The sequence below is a fragment of the Nyctereutes procyonoides genome, unplaced genomic scaffold (assembly GCF_905146905.1).
Source record: "Nyctereutes procyonoides isolate TBG_1078 unplaced genomic scaffold, NYPRO_anot_genome, whole genome shotgun sequence".
NCBI classification, from domain to species: Eukaryota; Metazoa; Chordata; class Mammalia; order Carnivora; family Canidae; genus Nyctereutes; species Nyctereutes procyonoides.
Window position 1 is genome coordinate 13,915,640 of NW_026575144.1, and position 21,377 is coordinate 13,937,016.

General features: G+C 40.6%; 1 long non-coding RNA gene and 1 pseudogene across 1 annotated transcript; both read right to left on the reverse strand.

Annotated features, from left to right (window-relative positions):
• Positions 1-7,248: 7,248 nt before the first annotated feature.
• On the reverse strand, positions 7,249-7,841 carry LOC129499118 (ADP/ATP translocase 2-like; annotated as a pseudogene).
• Positions 7,842-14,205: 6,364 nt separating this feature from the next.
• LOC129499139 (uncharacterized) lies at positions 14,206-21,336 on the reverse strand. Its single transcript, XR_008662304.1, has 2 exons — positions 20,935-21,336; positions 14,206-20,045 (listed from the first exon to the last, which is right to left on the reverse strand). It is a non-coding gene; the product is annotated as an uncharacterized LOC129499139 (long non-coding RNA).
• Positions 21,337-21,377: the final 41 nt, after the last annotated feature.

Genomic DNA, 21,377 nt, shown 5'->3' on the forward strand with positions numbered 1-21,377 from the left:
CATAAATTTATTGAGACTTTTTTTGTAGCCTAACATGTGATCTATTTTGGAGAATGTTTCACATAACATGCACTTATAAAGTAGTGTGTTCTGTTTTGGATAAGGTGTTCTGTATATATCTGTTAGGTCCACCTGGTTTAATGTGTCATTCAAAGCCATTGTTTCCTTGTTGATTTTATGTTTGGATAATCTATCCGTTGATGTTTCTACTATTATTGTATTACTGTCAGTTCCTCTCTTTATGTCTGTTAATAATTGCTTTATGTGTTTAGATGTTCCTATGTCAGTTGCATAGATATGTCAGTTATAATTGTTACATCCTTTTTTTGAATTGTTCCCTTTTATCACTATTCAGTGCCCTTCTTTGTTTCCTGCTACAGTCTTTATTTAAAGTCTATTTTGTCTGATATAAGTATTGCTACCCTAGTTTCTTTTTTGCTTCCATTTGCATGGTAAAATTTTTTCCAGCCCCTCATTTTCAGTCTGTACATGTCTATAGGTGTATAAGTCTTTAGGTCTAAAGTGAGCATCTTCTAAGCAACACATAGATGAGTCATCGTGTGGCTTTTTTTATCGGAGCATTTAGTTCATTTACATTTAAAGTATTTATTGATAAATAAATACTTATTGATATTTTATTAATCGTTTGATTTTTTTCTTGTAGTTTTCTGTTCCTTTCTTTTTTCTTGCTTTCCTCCCTTGTTTCTTTAATGTTATGTTTGGACTCCATTCTTTTTGTATTTTGTGTATCTGTTGTAGATTTTTAAATTTGTAGTTACCATTAGATTTATATCTTATGTGTAGAACAGTCTATATTAAGTCAATGGTTACTTGAATTTGAAGACATTCTAAAAGCACTAAATGTCTACTCCCCATCCACATTTATGTATATTATATCATGTGTTTATATCTTTTTATTTTATGTATCCATATTGATTTATTTTTGTAGATATAATTGATTTTACTGCTTTCGTGTTTTAATCTCCATGTTGGCTTTATAAGTGATTAATCTGTTTGCTTTTACCTGTGAATTTTTTTACTTTCATTAATTTTCTTCTAGTTACGATCTTTTATTTCAAATCAATTCTCTTTAACATTTCTTGTAAGGCTAGTTTAGTAGTCATGAATTCTCTTAACTTTGGGAAACTTCTTTAAATAAAAAAAAAGTCGGCTCAGGCGGTGGCTCCATGGGAAGGAGGCTGCGTGACCCCGGAAGTGATTCCAACAGTGCAGGCCCCGGAGCCCGGGGTGCGGGGGACACAGCCCAGGATCCTGCGCTCCCCGTGGGACAGGCAGAGGCCGGGAGGGCCCAGGACAGCAAGGACGCTCCTGCCAGCGGGCGCCCCCGAGCTGTGCAGATCGTGGCCTGTGCCCCGGAGCATCCAGGCCCCTGCGGACTGCGGGAGCTGACTCCAGAGCTGGAGAGCTGGCCGCCATCACTGTAGTTCCTACTCCTGGTGTCACCTTGTACCTGGGACTGAGCAGGGATGTCACAGGATAAACAGCTCCCACTGAGCCTTGCACCTGGCAGGAGGCTGGGCAGCTCCCTCAGGTGCACACACCTGAGAATCAGCACAGCAGGCCCCTCCCACAGAAGACCGGCTGGAAGGACAGGGGAAAAGCAAGTCATTGGCCAAGCAGTGCTGGAAAGTTTCAGGGGAAGTCGAGGGATTTACAATATATAGAATCAGAGGATACTCCCCCTTGTTTTTTGTTTTCTGTTTGTCCCCCCTCACCTTTTTTTTCTCTCTTTTTCTCCTTTCTCCAGTACAACTTGTTTTTGGCCACTCTGCACTGAGCAAAATGACTAGAAGGAAAAACTCACCACAAAAGAATCAGAAACAGTCCTCTCTCCCACAGAGTTACAAAATTTGGATTACGATTCAATGTCAGAAAGCCAATTCAGAAGCACAATTATAAAGCTACTGGTGGCTCTAGGAAAAAGCATAAAGGATTCAAGAGACTTCATGACTGCAGAATTTAGATCTAATCAGGCAGAAATTAAAAATCAATTAAATGAGATGCAATCTAAACTGGAGGTCCTGACAATGAGGGTTAACGAGGTAGGAGAACGAGTGAGTGACATAGAATACAAGTTGATGGCAAGAAGGAAAGCTGAGGAAAAAGGAGAAAAACAATTATAAGATCATGAGGATAGGTTAAGGGAAATAAATGACAGCCTCAGAAGGAAAAACTACATTTAATTGGGGTTCCAGAGAGTGCTGAGGGGGCCAGAGGGCCAGAAAGCATATTTGAACAAATCATAGCTGAGAACTTCCCTAACTTGGAAAGGGAAACAGGCATTCAGATCCAGGAGATAGAGAGATACCCCCCCCCCAAAATCAATAAAAATCGCTCAACACCTTGACATTTAATAGTGAAACTTGGAAATTCCAAAAATAAAGAGAAGATCCTTAAAGCAGCAAGAGACAAGAGATCCCTAACTTACATGAGGAGAAATATTAGATTAACAGCAGACCTCTCCACAGAGACCTGGCAGACCAGAAAGGGCTGGCAGGTTATATTCAGGGTCCTAAATGAGAAGAACATGCAGCTAAGAATACATTATCCAGCAAAGCTCTCATTCAGAATAGAAGGAAAGATAAAGAGCTTCCAAGATAGGCAGAAACTGTAAGAATATGTGAACACCAAACTAGCTCTACAAGAAATATTAAGGGGGACTCTGTAAAAGAAAGAGGAAGTCCAAGGAAACAATCCACAAAAACAGGGACTGAATAGGTATCATGATGACACTAAATTCATATCTTTCAATAGTAACTCTGAACGTGAATGGGCTTAATGACCCCATCAAAGGGTGCAGGGTTTCAGACTGGATAAAAAAGCAAGACCCATCTATTTGCTGTCCATATAAGAGACTCATTTGAGACCTAAGAACATCTACAGCCTGAAAATAAAAGGTTGGGGAACCATTTACCATTCAAATGGTCCTCAAAAGAAAGCAGGGGTAGCCATCCTTATATCAGATAAATTAAAGTTTATCCCAAAGACTGTAGTAGGGAGATGAAGAGGGACACTATATCATACTTAAAGGATCTACCAACAAGAAAACCTAACAATCATGAATATTTATGCCCCTAATGTGGGAGCTGCCAAGTATATCTATCAATTAATAACCAAAGTTAAGACATACTTAGATAATAATACACTTATACTTGATGACCTGAACACAGCGCTCTGTATAATCAACAGATCTTCTAAGCACAACATCTCCAAAGAAACAAGAGCTTTAAATGATACACTGGACTAGATGGATTTCACAGATATTTACAGAGCTTTACATCCAAACGCAACTGAATACACATTCTTCTCAAGTGCACATGGAACTTTCTCCAGAATAGACCACATACTGGGTCAGAAATCAGGTCTTAACTGATACCAAAAGATTGGGATTGTACCCTGCATATTTTCAAACCATAATTCTTTGAAACTAGAACTAAATCACAAGAAGTTTGGAAGGATTTCAAACACGTGGAGGTTAAGGACCATCCTGCTAAAAGATGAAAGGGTCAACCAGGAAATTAGAGAAGAATTAAAAAGATTCATGGAAACTAATGAGAATTAAGTTACAACCATTCAAAATCTTTAGGATACAGCAATAACAGTCCTGAGGGGGAAATACATCGCAATACAAGCATCCGTCCAAAAACTGGAGAGAATTCAAATACAAAAGCTAACCTTGCACCTAAAGGAGCTGAAGAAAAAACAGCAAATAGATCCTACACCCAGCAGCAGAATAGAGTTAATAAAGATTCTAGCAGAACTCGATGAAATAGAGACCAGAAGAACTGTGGAACAGATCAACAAAACCAGGAGTTGGTTCTTTGAAAGAATTAATAAGATAGATAAACCACTAGCCAGCCTTATTAAAAAGAAGAGAGAAAAGACTCAAATTAATAAAATCATGAATGAGAAAGGAGAGATCACCACCAATACCAAGGAAATACAAATGATTTAAAAAACTTATTATGAGCAGCTATATACCAATAAATTAGGCAATCTAGAAGAAATGGATGCATTTCTGGAAAACCACAAAGTACCAAAACTGGAACAGGAAGAAATAGAAAACCTGAACAGGCCAATAACCAAGGAAGAAATTGAGGCAGTCATCAAAATCCTCCCAAGACACAAAAGCCCAGGGCCAGATGGCTTCCCAGGGGAATTCTATCAAACGTTTAAAGAAGAAACAATACCTATTCTACTAAGCCTATTCTGAAACATAGAAAGGGTTGGAATACTTCCAAACTCATTCTATGAGGCCAGCATCACCTTAATTCCAAAACCAGACAAAGACTCCACTAAAAAGGAGAATTATAGACCAATATCCCTGATGAACACAGATGCAAAAAGTTTCACCAAGATACTAGCCAATAGGATCCAACAGTACATTAAGAGGATCATTCACCATGACCAAGTGGGATTTATCCCCGGGATGCAAGGCTGGTTCAACACTCGTAAAGCAATCAACGGGATAGATCACAGCAACAAGAGAAAAAACAAGAACCATATGATCCTCTCAATAGATGCAGAGAAAGAATTTGACAAAATACAGCGCCCATTCCTAGTTAAAACTCTTCAAAGTGTAGGGATAGAGGGAACATTCTTCAATATCTTAAAGGCCATTGATGAGAAGCCCCCAGCGACTATCATTCTCAATGGGGAAAAACTGGCCATCAGGGAAATACAAATCAAAACCACAATGAGATACCACCTCACACCAGTGAGAATGGTGAAAACTAACAAGGCAGGAAACCACAAATGTTAGAGGATGTGGAGAAAGGGGAACCCTCTTGCACTGTTGGTGGGAATGTGAACTGGTGCAGCCACTCACGAAAACTGTGTGGAGGTTCCTCAAAGAATTAAAAATATATCTGCCCTATGACCCAGCAATTGCACTGCTTGGGATTTACCCCAAAGATACAGATGCAGTGAAACTCCAGGACATCTGCACCCTGATGTTTCTAGCAGCAACATCCACAATAGCCAAACTGTGGAAGGAGCCTCGGTGTCCATCGACAGATGAATGGATAAAGAAGATGTGGTTTATGTATCCAATGGAATATTACTCAGCCTTTAGAAATGACAAATACCCACCATTTGCTTCAATGTGGATGGACCTGGAGGCTATTACGCTGAGTGAAATAAGTCAATCGGAAATGGCAAAACATTATATGGTCTCATTCATTTGGGGAATATAAAAATTAGTGAAAGGGAATAAAGGGAAAGGAGAGAAAATGAGTGAAAATATCCGTGAGGGTGACAGAACATGAGAGACACCTAACTCTCTTGGGAAATGAACAAGTGGTAGTGGAAGGGGAGGTGGATGTGGGGGTTGGGGTGACTGGGTGATGGGCACTGAGGGGGGAACTTGATGGGATGAGCACTGGATGTTATACTATATGTTGGCAAATTGAACTCCAATAAAAAATTTTAAAAAAACAGTTATTTGGTTTCACAGGCTACTAAAACAATATTCTCATTAATATAAGGACTCATATCTAATTAACGTGTATTATTTCTTTAGTGATTGCTTACTTTAAATCTGCAATTTTTATTTTTCCTGTTTTTCAGATTTGACATTAATTTCTGTGTTGCCCGTTCCACATGGACTAATGCCTGTATCTTGCTCCCAAGCAAAGATAACTCCATGTACATCTCTTATTTAGAACACTGGTCATCCAAGAGGGGTGTGTAGTCCGTAATAGATGTATAATATGCTTTTTAGGGGATCCCTGCATGGCTCAGTGGTTTAGCACCTGCCTTTGGCCCGGGGCATGATCCTGGGGTCCCGGAGTTGGGTCCTGCACCGGGCTCCCTGCATGGAGCCTGCTTCTCCCTCTGCCTGTGTCTCTACCTGTGTGTGTGTGTGTGTGTGTGTGTGTGTGTGTGTGTGTGTGTGAATAAATAAATAAAATCTTTTTAAATAATAAATAAGTTTCTTATTTTTAATTTTTTTTTTGTAATCTCTATGCCCAACATGAGTCTCTAACTCATGACCCCAAGATCAAGGCACATGCTCTTCTAACTGAACCAGCCAGGGGTCCCTAGGAAACTCTTTATCTCTCCCTTTCTTCTGAGTGTTAATCTTCCTGGGTAGAGTATTCTTGTTTGCAAGTTTGTTTTCCTTTTAGCTTTGAATATATTATGCCACTTTCTCCTGGACTGCAAAGTTTCTGCTGAAAAATCAGCTGATATCCTTATGGGGTTTCCTTTGTGTGTAATGGATTTCTTCTCTTGCTGCTTTAAAAATTCTCTCTTTATCATTACTTTTTGCCATTTTAGTTATCACTTGTCTTGATGTAGAGGTCCTTGGATTACTCTTGGTAGGGGCTGTCTGTGATTCCTGGATCTGGATGTCTGTGTCCTTCCCTAGATGAGACAGGTTTTTAGCTATTATTTATTGATATAAGTTTTCTGCCCCCCTTCTCTTTCCCTTCTTCTTCTGGGATCCTTTTAATGTGAATGTTATTGTGCTTGATGATGCCACTGAGTTCCCTGAACCTATTCTCATTTTTTAATTATTCTTTCTTCTTGCTGTCCAGCTTGGTAGTTTTCCATTACCTTGTTCTCCAGATCACTGTCTGTTCTTCTGCCTCCTCTAAACTGCTATGGATTCCCTCCAGTGTTTTTTGTTTGTTTGTTTTTTTGTTTAGTTTTAGTTATTTTTTTCAGATATTTTTTATTTCTTCAAATTTATTTTTCAGGAATGACTGAAAAAAACATAATTGAGTCCCATCAAAATGGAAATGGCTTTACAAGAAAACTGGTCATATGAATATTACTGCTTCACATTTTCAACTAGTAAATAGTTGCTGTTGATAAATAGTCAACAGTCCGTCAAGAATGCTCAAGATATGTTATATAATACAGCATGCCTGTTCACAGGGGCAGGGAGGACCTACGAAATAACTTATGTAAACTTCTTGATTTCATCAGACAAGACAAGCATAAAAGCACCACCATGACTCTGAGAACACTGGCATATGTGCCCTTGAAAAAAGCTTTGGCTCCTTCATCATGAGCAATCTTCCTCCAGTAGTCAAGCTTGCCTGTGTACATGACGTCAGTTACTTTGTACCCTGACTGTATCAACATATGGTGATGAACAATGTCAAATGCATGGGAAGTCAACCCAGGAATCACTGCTAATATTATCTAACTGATGAAGATATGAGTATTCTTGGGACCTGGAAGCATTCCTTTGCAGTGTCATATATACCAAAGTATAGCTCAGTAGATGATAATACTCTGCACAGACACATTAAAGCCTTGGCACAGACCCTTAATCCCATCAGATTTGTAGATCTTAGCCAGACAGTCACAATGGTCTCTGAATTCCCTTTCAGCTCCAGCTTTGCCTACTCAGTAGGGGCAAAATCAAGAGGATACACAAAATGCAAGGATGTGGCCAGTGGCACCACCTGACACTAGATTCCTTACAAAGTAGCACCAAAACTGGGTTCTCTTGTCCACATAACCCTAGAAGATCTGCTTGTATTTATCTTTGAAGGCAAAGTTGAGAGCCTGAATGGGAAGTATCTGATGACACTGGCCAGGTTATCATGTCAAAAGGAGAGGATTACCTGCTCCCTGGGTATATAAGCCACGAAGTCTATAATGCCCTTGTATTGCTTATCTGTGGTGATTTGCTTGCTGGCATACTCCATCTACAACAGCAGCTTGACATACTTGATGGGTACTGCTGTGGTCTTGGAGATGGCCATGATTACTTCACCCACCAGGAAGTCCTTAGCAAAGGACACAGCAGCACCTGTCCTGTTGAAAAAGGAGGTGGGCAACTGCCTAGTTATTGAATTCTTCATGGTCTGATTGGTTCTGTTTTATATTTTCTCTGTCTTTGTTGATGTCTCACTGAAATCTTCCACTGTTTTCTCAAGTCAACCATTACTTTGAATTCTTTATCAAACATATGCCTCTCTCTCACTTAGATATTTGCTGTGATATTGCCCTGTTTTTCATTTGGGACATATTTCTCTATCTCCTCATTTTGTCTCTCTGTGTTTGTTTCTATGTATTTAGGAGGTCAGCTTTGCCCCCTGGTCTTGAAAGTCGTGGCCTTGTGTAGAAAACATCCTATCATGCTCTTAGCATAATGCTCCCTAGTCACCAAAACCAGATGCTCCAGGAAGTTCTCCTAAATGGGCTGCATGCACTCTACTCTTGTGGCTGAGCCACATTTGCATTCAATCCTGTCTTCTAGAATAACTTGCTTTGCCCATGGAGTAGGGTCTGGTCCTTGCACTGTTGGGAGGTCCGTTGGAGACCTCTGTAAGCTCCTCAGTGGGTGGGGTCAGCAGTTGGGCTAAGTGTCTGAAGTTAGCCTTTCTGCTGCAATTGTAGCTAAACCAAACAGCAGGGCTTTCTCTTGCATGGCCAGCTTAAAGGCTTAACTCTTGGAACTGCAGATCTACTGGTGAGTTGAGTTGTCTCTGCCTCTCCCTCAGTCTTTAGGGTGGCACTAATCCCTGCAGGGGCTGCTTGCAGGGTGTGGGATGGGTGCCTGACTAGGTGGGTTGGATGGAGTGGGGCCATAGAGGAATCCAGTGGCAGGTCATATGGTGCTAGCAAGCTCAGTGGAGAATGTTAGGGCTGATTCTCACAAGTGTGTTGCTACCTAGTAGGCTGGGGTAGAAGAGAAAAGGCACCTACCAGCATTCTTGTTCTTGGAGAAGTCTCCTAAAGATCCCTGTCCCTCCAGCACATGTTCTGAAATTAGTAAATAAGTCTCCTTTATGTATATATACCTGAGGTGCTTTTCAAACTGCTGCTTCTGTGCTGTGCCTCAGGCCAGGTTATTTATTATGCTGGCTCCTAAGAGCATGGACTGTTTCCTATCTCACTCTGGCTCTCTTGGAGTTAAGCCTGCTGATTTTTAAAATACCTGGAAGTAAGCCTTGCTGATCTTAAAAGCTTCTGAAGTTAAGCCCCACTGATTTCCAAAGCCAGATCTTATGGGGACTCATCTTCCCGGTGTGGAGCTCCAGTACCTGGGTGGGATCTGCTCCTCTTGCTTCTCTGTTTCTCTGCACCTGCAGTGTCTCACCTGGGATTTGGATCGCAGCTGCATCCTCCCCCCTCCAATGCCCCTTCCTGTGTGGCCTCATCTCTAGGATTAGCTGTGGAAAGTCTGTTCTGCCACAGACTTTGGCTCATTTTCACAGTTTGTTGCAGAAAGTGACTGTTTGCTCAGCGTGTCTGTGGGATGAGGTGAGCTCAGGATTCTCCTCCTCCACCAACCTCCTCCTGTCTCTTGTGAAAATACTTATTTAGAAACATAATTTTGCTGAAATGATGGCAAGAAAAATGTATTTTGTAAAATAAATATCTACTTCTGTATAACTTACATATCACTGAAATATTTATGCCTTCCCTCCCGCCCCAAACTCGTATGTTGAAATCCTAACCCCTAAGAAGTTGAGGCCTTTGGGAGTTGATTATGTCACAAGGGTGGAGCCCTCTTGAATACAACCAGTGCCATTATAAAAGAGATCCCATAGAGCTCCTACCCTCTGCCACGTGGGGATACAGAGGAAGTCTAAGACCCAGAAGAGGACCTTTACCTGAGTCTGCTAGCACCCTGATCTCAGACTTCCAGGCTCCACAACCATGAGAAAGAATTTCTGTAGTATTCTGTATTCTGTTATAGCAGCGCAGACATCCATCCACTGGACCTCCAGATATGTAATAATTTAATTCGTCCATCTTTTTTTTTTAATATTTTTTTTTATTTTTTATTTTTTTTTATTTTATAAATTAATTTTTATTGGTGTTCAATTTACCAACATACAGAATAACACCCAGTGCTCATCCAGTCAAGTGTACCCCTCAGTGCCCGTCACCCATTCACCCCCACCCCCCGCCCTCCTCCCCCTCCACCACCCCTAGTTCATTTCCCAGAGCTAGAAGTCTTTATGTTCTGTCTCCCTTTCTGATATTTCTCACACATTTCTTCTCCCTTCCCTTATATTCCCTTTCACTATTATTCATATTCCCCAAATGAATGAGAACATACACTGTTTGTCCTTCTCCGGTTACTGTGGCCAAGTTCAAAAAGGGTGTTGCCTGAGTTCTCCTCTGGGATTTTGATGGAATCTTGTCTCACATTTAGATCTTTCATCTATTTTGAGTTTATCTTTGTGTATGGTGCAAGAGAGTGGTCCAGTTTCATTCTTCTGCATGTGGATGTCCAATTTTCCCAGCACCATTTATTGAAGAGAGTGTCTTTCTTCCAGTGGATCGTCTTTCCTCCTTTATCGTATATTAGTTGACCATAAAGTTCAGGGTCCACTTCTGGGTTCTCTGTTCTGTTCCATTGATCTATATGTCTGTTTTTGTGCCAGTACCACACTGTCTTGATGAACACAGCTTTGTAGTACAACCTGAAATCTGGCATTGTGATGCCCCCAGATATGGTTTTCTTTTTTAAAATTCCCCTGGCTGTTTGGGGTCTTTTCTGATTCCACACAAATCTTAAAATAATTTGTTCTAAGTCTCTGAAGAAAGTCCATGGTATTTTGATAGGGATTGCATTATACGTGTAAATTGCCCTGGGTAACATTGACATTTTCACAATATTAATTCTGCCAATCCATGAGCATGGAATATTTTTCCATCTCTTTGTGTCTTCCTCAATTTCTTTCAGAAGTGTTCTATAGTTTTTAGGGTATATTTTGAGAACCATTTGAATGGTAAATGGTTCTCCAGCCTTTTATTTTCAGGTTGTAGGTGTCCTTCTGTCTAAAATGAGTCTGGGGCCCCACGGGGTAAACAACCCCCGCTGAGCCCTGCAGCAGGCAGGGGCAGAGCAGCTCCCCCAAGTGCTAACACCTGAGAATCAGCACAGCAGGCCCCTCCCCCAGAAGACCAGCTGGACGGACCAGTGATACTCCCCCGGGTTCCAATACAACTTGTTTCTGGCCACTCTGCACTGAGCAAAATGACTAAAAGGAAAACCTCACCTCAAAAGAAAGAATCAGAAACAGCCCTCTCTCCCACAGGGTTACAAAATCTGGATTACACTTCAATGTCAGAAAGCCAATTCAGAAGCACTATTCTACAGCTACTGGTGGCTCTAGAAAAAAGCATTAAGGACTCACGAGACTTCATGACTGCAGAATTTAGATCCAATCAGGCAGAAATTAAAAATCAATTGAATGAGATGCAATCCAAACTAGAAGTCCTAACGACGAGGGTTAACGAGGTGGAAGAACGAGTGAGTGACATAGAAGACAAGTTAATGGCAAAGAGGGAAACTGAGGAAAAAAGAGACAATCAATTAAGGGACCATGAAGACAGATTAAGGCAAATAAATGACAGTCTAAGGAAGAAAAACCTACGTTTAATTGGGGTTCCCGAGGGCGCCGAAAGGGACAGAGGGCCAGAATATGTATTTGAACAAATCCTAGCTGAAAACTTTCCCAATCTGGGAAGGGAAACAGGCATTCAGATCCAGGAAATAGAGAGATCCCCCCCTAAAATCAATAAAAACCGTTCAACACCTCGACATTTAATAGTGAAGCTTGCAAATTCCAAAGATATAGAGAAGATCCTTAAAGCAGCAAGAGACAAGAAGTCCCTGACTTTCATGGGGAGGAATATTAGGGTAACAGCAGACCTCTCCACAGAGACGTGGCAGGCCAGAAAGGGCTGGCAGGATATATTCAGGGTCCTAAATGAGAAGAACATGCAACCAAGAATACTCTATCCAGCAAGGCTCTAATTCGTCCATCTTTGACATTTTTGCACTTCTTAGTCATATAAAAATCATATCTTTAAACATATTTCATAATGTCACCATATGAGGCTACATTTGTCAAGGTAAAGGATAAAACATATTTTGTTTTTAGCTTGATTCATAACTTTTACTAGCTATGTGGAACATGGGCTTCCATTTGTCCCAAGTGACTAGAAACAGGCCAGGATAGCCTGGAATAATTTAAAATATATTTGTAATCCTTATGAATGAAAATATATTACAGCCACCCATTTAAAAACAGATTCTATGCTACACATAGTAGGTACAATGACGACAAAATGACAGGGGAAAAAGAGGTTAAATATAAACGATTGAAAAAAATATATATATACTGAGGAAATGCTACAAAAAAGAAAGTAGATGAGATAATATTAGTATTAGATAATGTAATAGAATTCAAGGCCAGAAATATTAACTGCATATATATGGACTTTATATTGGTGGAATATATAATTATATACACCTAACAAGACAGCCATCAGCTGTTATAATAGTTTCAAAATATAAGATAAATAGGCAAATTCATAATTATAGTGATATATTTTAATATACCTCTCTGAGTAATCAACAAATAATTCAATAAGAGAAATGTATGGGGTTTGAGCAAATAACCCAGTAGTTTAGCAGTCTAGATGGGTGATAGAATCATAGATACACAAAGAGGTACATTTATGCATATGTGGTAGGTAGGTAGGTAGGCTGACTGATTTACCCAGTGGGGGCTATAAATATTACAAACACCCATGGATTAATTTGAGATCTTACATCACATGCAGCAAGAATGGAATGTTTGAACTGGCATTGGGATAATAGAATGAAGGAGGTAGGGGCAGATTTCCATTTAAATAGGGAGATCTGAGGACTGCCTGGGTGCCTCAGTCGGTTAAGTGACCAGCTCTTGGTTTTGGCTCAGGTTGTGATCTGAGGGTCATGAGACTGAGCCCCAGGTCAAGCTTCACACCTTGCCCACAGTCTGCTTGGACTCTCTCTCCCCCTGCTCTCTCCCTGTTCTCTCTTGCTCTCTCTCATTCTCTCACCCTCTGTCTCTCTTTCTAAAATAAGTAAATAAATCTTTAAAAAATGAATGAATGAGTGAATGAATGAATGATAGGGAGCTCTGAGTAGGATTTGGTGATCAGTGACTTGCAAGGAACAGGTGGTTGAGAGGAGACATTCTGGGCAGAAGGACCTGAGGGACCAGCCTGCGCAAAGGCTCTAGAGTAGGGAAGTGCTTAGTGAGTTTGAAAACAAGTAAGGCAGCGCTTAAATCCCTCTGACAGTGCCCTTCACATGTGGGTCTCTCTGCATGAAATACCCTCTGCCCCCTTCATAGAAAATGTCCACACATCCTACAAAGTAGGCTCAGAGTTCATCCTCCATGAAGGCCCTTGGTTCTCCCAGGAAGAATGTGTCCCTCTGTCCTTCATGCCCACAGCACTTGGCCCATAGCTCAATCTCTGTGTATATCACATTGTGGCTTTTGGTTTTCATGTTTGACTCCCACCACCAAACTAGAACTAATGAAAGGCAAAGACTTAGTTCTGCTTCCCAGTAGGTCAGGCTCAGTACCTAATACGCTCAGTAAGTATTTATGGATCAAATGAAAGATGTCCTGTATTAAACACTACAATTCCTCTTTTTGCTACTCGTTTCCTGTCTTTCATGCAAACATCAGGTGTGTTCCTGAGCATCTTCCATGTCTCTGTATTATGAAGAGCAAATGGAAAATTATCAATCCCTGCTCTGGTAGAGCTGAGAGGATCGATACAGATGTGATGGGAGGAGAAAGGTAATTAACAGCTCTCTTAGGAAAACACAAAATGGATGTAATCTCCAATCGCTGAGATTTCTTGAAGAATCTCCATTGGCTGAGTCTGGCAGGATGTATGGGATTGGCTGCTGAGCCGGAAGGAGAAAGGTATCAGGGTGACACAGAGGTAAGAAGTAGTAAAGCCAGGGCAATGAGGGTGTGGGTGCAGGGCCACAAGGGGCCCGAGTGAAAGAGCAGAAAGGAGTGGGCCTAGCCAGGGCAGCTGGGGTTGGAACCCCCCCACCTCAAAGTGAGGCCCAGAGACCAAAGGGCTGTTTGTTCTCTGGGAATGGAGCCACACAATGCAGTCTGCACTTTGACAGCTTTGTCTGAGGGTGCAGAGTGGGCTTGATGGGAAAGAAAATATGGAGCTCAAACCACACAGGATCTGTTCCCCAAGGCCCTGGGTCCTATGGGGCGTGGCAGCAGCCTGAGGTCAGGTCTGCATCACTCAGCAACCCCAAACCCTACTGAGCACGTGAAATGTGACTAGTCCAAGGTAAAACACATTTTAAGTTAAAATACACGCTGGACTTAGAAGGCTTAGCATGAAAGAAAAGTATCTTATTAATTACAGAGTGAAATGATATATATCATTTAAATTTATTTATTTATTTATTTATTTATTTATTTGAGAGAGAGAGAGTATATGGGGAGGGGAGAGAGAATATCCAAGTCGACTCCCTGCTGAGCATGGAAACGGATCCAGGGCTTGACCTCAGGAGCCATGACATCAGGACCTGAGCTGAAACCAAGAGTCAGTCGCCTAACTGACCAAGCTACCCAGGCGCCCCACTGATAATATGTTAAATCTATTGGGATAAAGGAAATGTATTACTACACTTAGTTTCACCCAAGTCGTACTTTGTTTATGTGGCTACTAGCAACTGTAAAATTACATGTGTAGCTTGACTTATGCTTCTCTTGGATAATGCAGCTATTAAATGGGGATAATTGAGTGCCTACTTCAGTGGGTTGCTATAAAGATTAAATGAGGTCATAATTATAAAAGGTTTAGCCTGGTGCCTGACAAAGAGCAAATAGTCACAAAAAAGAGGACCACCAAGCTATGACTGCACAGTGTATTTCATTGCCGCTATACATCCTAATTTTTGTTCCCACATTTCTGCAGCTTGGACACCAGGATGCACCCTACAGTTGACAGTGGAGTCACCTGTTCCCAGTTATAAAACATATTTGTCCCTGCCTGTGTACCCAGGTGCTCTACACTTCTCTTCCTTTAAATCCAAGATCAAATGACCCCTAAAATATCATAATATTAATGACTAGCACTTATCTTTTTCTTTGTCCTATGACTCTTCTCTATCATACTAACATACAGAATTTCTTTATGTTTGTTGCTTATTGTCTCTCATTTAGACTGAGCATTCCATGTTCATCTAGGTGGTTCTTTGCTGTCTCTCGAGCCCCTAAAACAGTGCTTGGCACACACTGAATAAATGAGCAAATGGCGATGCCTGGGTGGCTCAGTGGCTCAGCAGCGGTTGAACATCTGCCTTTGGCTCAGGGTGTGATCCTGGGGTCCTGGTATCAAGTCCCACATCAGGCTCCCTGCATGGAGCCTACTTCTCCCTCTGCCTATGTCTCTGCGTCTCTGATGAATAAATAAATAAAATCTTTTTTTTAAAAAATGAGCAAATGAATGAAATCCTTTTATGTGATAGGCATTGTTCTAAGTGTTTGGCAGGGATTATTTCATTTAACATTTACAAGAAACCTAAGGTAGATATTACTATCATTCACATTCTCCATTAAGGAAACCAATGTATTCAAAGTTCCGGTCACCTGTCCACGGTCACACAGCTTGTCATCAGGGGAGGTAGGATTCAAGCCATCTGGCCCCAGAACCTACACCTTTATCTGGTACACTTTGCTGCCTTTCCAATAGCTCCTACTCTGGTTCGTTAGAGGACAGTATGGCCTATGGCCTATGTCTTCCACTAGACTGAGCTTCTCAAAGGCTGAGATCCATTCTCATTTGTCCTTTTCCCCCACAGCCTAGCACTGTGCCTGGCACTGAGCATGTGCTTCATGTCTCTGAAATAAGCCAGCTATACGAATATAGAGCAAGAAGCATGAGAGAAATTTCACAGGTTTCTAACTGGCAGACAAAGGACCAGTGAAAAGGAAGAGTATAGAATGGGAAACTCTTATGGAGAGAGGACATTATGGGTCCAGTTTTGAGCTTATTGGAGTAATGGAAGGACAGTCCAAGAGGGATTGGGAAAGAGAAAAGTGGCCCAAAGTTTCCTTTAGGACAAAAACGTAGACTCACAGGTCTTTCTGGCAGAAGTGGTAGCTGAAGCTAGGAGAGTGAATCAGCCTGCCCAGGAAAACAGAGCAAAGGAAATGCAAGCAAAGAAAAAAATGAAGAAGGGAAAAGGATGGCTCCTTGGAGCATAGCTCTAGTTCACGGAAGGAAAAAGACCAGGAGCTGGTGCCGAGATGCAAAGGAAATTCAGAAGGGTCTCTGCAGCACCGCTGAAGTCAGAGGATCTTTCCCCAGTTTCTGTCCCAGTGTAGGTGTCTGTGACACTGTTTTGTAAAACAGTACAGATTATAAATAAAAAGTCCGTGGGCAGCAACCGAAAAAACAGCACCTATATTTTCAGCGCTCCCGGGTCTGTCTGGCCCTGCCCAGCAGTGATTTGAGGGATATACTCAGTTCTGACTGGAGCTGTACCCACAGGAAGTTTTCCTCTGGGTGGCAAGAGCCAGCACAGCCCTCCTCCCACTGACTTCTCCCCGCCTCCTCTCGCCTCCAAGCAGGTTGGGAGACTACACTCCCATGTGTCAAGACAACACATTTGATATCATCTTTTGGCACTCCCTTTCTTACTTGCCCACAGCCTTCCACATTTTATAAGGGGAATCTAGCCTTTGCAGTTCTTATCCAGAATTGTGTTTTTGTTCATTTGCCTTATCGGCATCTCAAAATTTCTCTTTCCTTAGTTGTTTTGGCTCCGTTGGAGAAATCTGTGTTTCTCAGTTGGTGAAGCATGGACTCTTGATTTTTCACCTAGAAGAGCATGTAAGATATTAAATCTATTAAAAATATAGTAGACACATTGTAAACGATCTGGGCAATCATTATTTTTATCTTTCTGTATACTAAAGATGACCTTTTTCAGACTAAACAATTACTCTATTTGTTTAAAAATTGTGACATATAGGAGGGCACCTGGGTGGCCCAGTTGGTTGAGCATCAGACTCTTGGATTTGGCTCAGGCCCCACATTGGGCTCTGAGCTCAGTGGGGAGTCTGTTTTAGATTCCCTCTCTCCCTCTCCCTCTGCCTTTCCTCTCCCACCCCAAATAAATAAATAAATCTTCAAAAAAGCTATGTATCATTCATACAGAAAACTGGATAAAACACACTTGTACAGTTTATTTAAGGAATAATTATAAAACAAACACCCAAGACCAGAAACAAAACTTTGTCAGCACCTCAGAAGGTCCCTGTTCATTTCATCCTGATCATATCCCATTTTCCTTTTGTTAATGATTTTACTACTTACGAATGTATCCAGGATAGCTGAGTTTCGCAGTTTTTGGACCATATGTAAGTGGAAATACACAGTATCTATTCTTTGGTCGACTTGCTCTTTTTACTCCATAGGAGATATATCATATTATTGTAAATAGCTATAAATGCTCCTTTCATTGCTGCATATTTCAGAATATGACTATACCATAATTTATTTGATTGTTGGTGTAAGTTTGGGTTGTATGTTGTTTTTAGCTATAACAAAGATGCACATGTATAAGTGACTGTGCAGAATAGAATTTGAGTCAGAGTGAATGTGTATCTTTAATCTTTAAATGTCACACTCTTGTCCAAAGTATCAATTGTATCAATTTATAGTATCATTTGTGTATGAGGATCCTTCCTCTTCATCCTTCTCAAACTTGTTACTAATTTTTAAATTATTATTGGGTCTGGTTGGTGTCTAACAGTGTTGCATTGTGATCTGAATGTTCATGTTTGTGGTTACTAACAAGGATGTATGTACCTTCTTATGTTGCTCGTTTGTATTTCTTCTTTGGTACTAGCCCATTTAAGCCTTTTGCCTATTGTAAAAACTATATTTGTCTCTTTCTTGTTAATCTCCAAGTGTTCCTTATATAACCTGGGTACCAATTCTTTGTCTTACAAACTTCCACGTTGTGGTTTTGTCTTTTCCACTTGCTTTATGGTATTATTTGGTAAACAAAAGTTCTTAATTTTAATGTAGCTGAATTTATTGATCTTTTCCTTTATGGCTAAAATTTTTTTTTTCTTGACCCCAAAGTCATAAAAATATTCTTCCGTAGGTCCATGCATTTTCTCTGACATTCTTGGAGCCAGATGTGTTTTGTTCTTTGGACATTGGAAAGGTACTATGGAACACATACAACATATTTATGTAACATTCTCAAAAAGAACTGGGAGACTACCTATACTCAAAAACCAATATTTAAACATTACTATTTCTGTAGCAAAACCTATGTTACCTAACTAATATATAAATAATGACTATAAAGAGCTTCCTATCACTAAGCCACATTTTTCACCTAATGAGTTCCAGAGTTTGGTGTTTCTGAAGTGTGGGGATTTTGTAATCAGCACAGGTTATGGCAGCCTCATACAGTAAGGATGGAATTATTTTAAAGTTTAGAGGAAACCGCTGGTGGTGACATGGACCTGGAATTTGCGTGTGAAGATTCTTTCCTACTGATTTAAATTATGGTTTAAGAAGATTCATATTTTCTATTCTTGAGTAAGCCAGTTGCTTTTCTTGAAATTTGTGCATTTGTCTAAATTTTTTTTGTCTAAATGTTAAATTGTTTATAAGATGTCCTAACTTTTTTGACGTATATAGCTTTCATTATTGATAATAGGTTAAATCTTTTATTGTTCAATACTAAGATATTTATCAAAATTGACTAATAGACTAATAAAATTACTAGTCTTCTCTTAAGAAAAAAAAAAAAAAAACTTCCGGATTTTTAAATCATTGTGTGCTGTGGTCTGCTAGAGGATTGGCTCTGAACATACCAAAACAAAACACCAGCCTGTTTGTTGATTTGCATAGAGTGAATATTATCATGGACAACTTCAAGCCACTAATTTCATGTTAGTGGCCATGGAGTAGGGGAAATGTATGCACAGTTGATTCTTCAGAGCCAGTAACAGATGGTTTCCCACACATTGCTTTTGTTACCCATTTTGTTCATTCCTGCTCTTAATATTATTTCTGTCATTTTACTTTTTATTTTCCTTTTTCTGACTTCCTGAAAAGGGATGTTTAGCTAAGGACTTTTTAAGCCTCTTTTCTAATATATTTTGGGCTATAAATTTTCCTCTATGTCTTGTTTTAGCTGCATCCCACAGGCATCACTGTTGTATTTTATTGTTCATCTCTTGTTATCATTATGACTCCTTCTCTGACCAGGATTTATATGGATTTGTTATAATTCTTTATTGATTTCTAGCTTAGTTGTGTAATGGTCAAAAAACATGCTGAATGATTTCAATCTTTAAAATTTATTAAGACTTGCTTTACAGCTAAGGATGTGGTTGATTTGGGGATGTTTTGCTTTCAAAAAACATATTCTAATTTTGGTTGTGTTCTGTGTATATTCATTAGGTCAAGTTTATTATTCATATTCAAATTTTCTGTATCCTTACTGATTTTTCTTGTCTTAAAAATCACTGAGAAGGCTTATTAAGGTAACCTGACAGAATTATACTTTTTTCTTTGTAACTCAGTCAAGTTTTATTTATTTTACATATTTATCACTATGTATAAACTTAAAAATTTAAATATACTTCTTTTTTTCAACTCAGAAGTCATCCAAGACCCTTTCTTTTTATATGTTGATTTCCATAGAGTGAATATTATATCATCATGGGCAATTTCAAGCCACTAATTTCATGTTAGTGGCCATGGAGTAGGGGAGAGGTATACACAGTTGATTCTTCTGAGCCAGTAACAGATGGTTTCTCCCACATTGCTTTTGTTTCCCATTTCATTCATTCCTGCTCTTAATATTATTTCTGTCATTTTACTTTGTTTTTGTTTTCCTTTTTCTGACTTCTTGAAAAGGTTCTTTTTTTTTTTTTGTATATCATCAGTCATACTTAGCAGATATTATCTTTCTATAAACTGCCCTTGGTAGACATAGTGCAAAAGAAATGAGTGACTTTGGTAAAGATAACACATTCTACTATCCTATAGAGTCCACTAACTTACAGAAATACTAGCCATATTGTAGAACATATGTTTGGTGGTACTTAACTTCACATAGCTGGTCTGAAAATCTGCATATATTTAATTTGGAAAGGATCAAACACGAGCACTGAATGCAGAGCTGTACATTGTCATGAGTTTTATAAGCACTTCAGACCTTCAACAGGACTAGATGATGCACATGGAACCTGTTAAAAAAAAGACCAGACACCAGATGACTAACTGATCTTTATCCATAAATGTGCTTTTAAAGATTCTTCTCAGACTTATCAATTTGTTTATATATTTGAAACAACATCCTATAAAAAAGAAAGAAAGAAAGAAAGAAAGAAAGAAAGAAAGAAAGAAAGAAAGAAAGAAAGAAAAAGAAAGAACATCCTTTTGGGCACCTGGGTGGCTCGGCTGGTAAAGCGTCTGCTTTCAGCTCAGGTCCTGATCCTGGGGTCCTGGATCCAAGCACATCTGGCTCCCTGCTCCACCGGGAGCCTGCTTCTCCCTCTCCCCTCTGCCTACCACTCTGCCTGCTTGTGCTCTCTGTCTCTCTATCAATCAATCAATCAGTCTATCTTTAAAAAAAAAAATAGCATCCTTTCAAAATATCTGGAGCAGCTCTTTTCATTCCTTTTTTAAAAATACCTTGGTGTTTGAGGAGTAAAAAAGCCATGAGTAAAAAAAATTTTTTTAATGCAACGATTTATTTTCTACATTCCCCTGACCGACTTGTACTGCCTTCCACAAATTTCAGATCTAAGTCCACAGATCCTGCCTGTAAACTCTCATCAGGCTCCCATTTTAGCTGTCACATCGCTGCGGAATGGAACTTAGGTTTCACATTCTTTCACTAGACCTCTCCCAATCTTCCATCCAGAGAAGCCACTGGAGTTCAAGGTAAGGTGCCGACGTGGAGAAACGAACCAGGATGAAACCTCAACCGGGGGACGAGGAGGTCGAGGCCTCGGGCTCGCAGCTTGGTTCACCTGCTTGCAGACTCTCCGGGGTCGAGTGCCCCCCGCCCCACTTCCTCCGACCTCCCCTCCCGCCCCCGCCCCCGCCCCCCCCCCACGCGCGCGCGCGCACCTGTACGTAGGAAGCTCGGAGTTAAGCTGTCACCTCTAAAACTCTGTCCAGCTCACATCCCTCGGGTGCAAACGTCCACGCCAAGCCGCCTTGTCCAGCAGGGCTCCAAAGTCAAGCCTTCCGGGCGGCGCGGGGAGAGATACACATAGAAAATTAGATTCCCGAAAGCACAGTCCCTCACAGTGGTTAAAAGCCTCGGGGAGGGGATCCCTGGGTGGCGCAGCGGTTTGGCGCCTGCCTTTGGCCCAGGGCGCGATCCTGGAGACCGGGATCGAATCCCACGTCGGGCTCCCGGTGCCTGGAGCCTGCTTCTCCCTCTGCCTGTGTCTCTGCCTCTCTCTCTCTCTCTGTGACTATCATGAATAAATAAGTAAAATCTTTTAAAAAAAAAAAACAAAAGCCTCGGGGAGAAAGGCACCGGCCCACCGGTAAGGAAGAGGCCG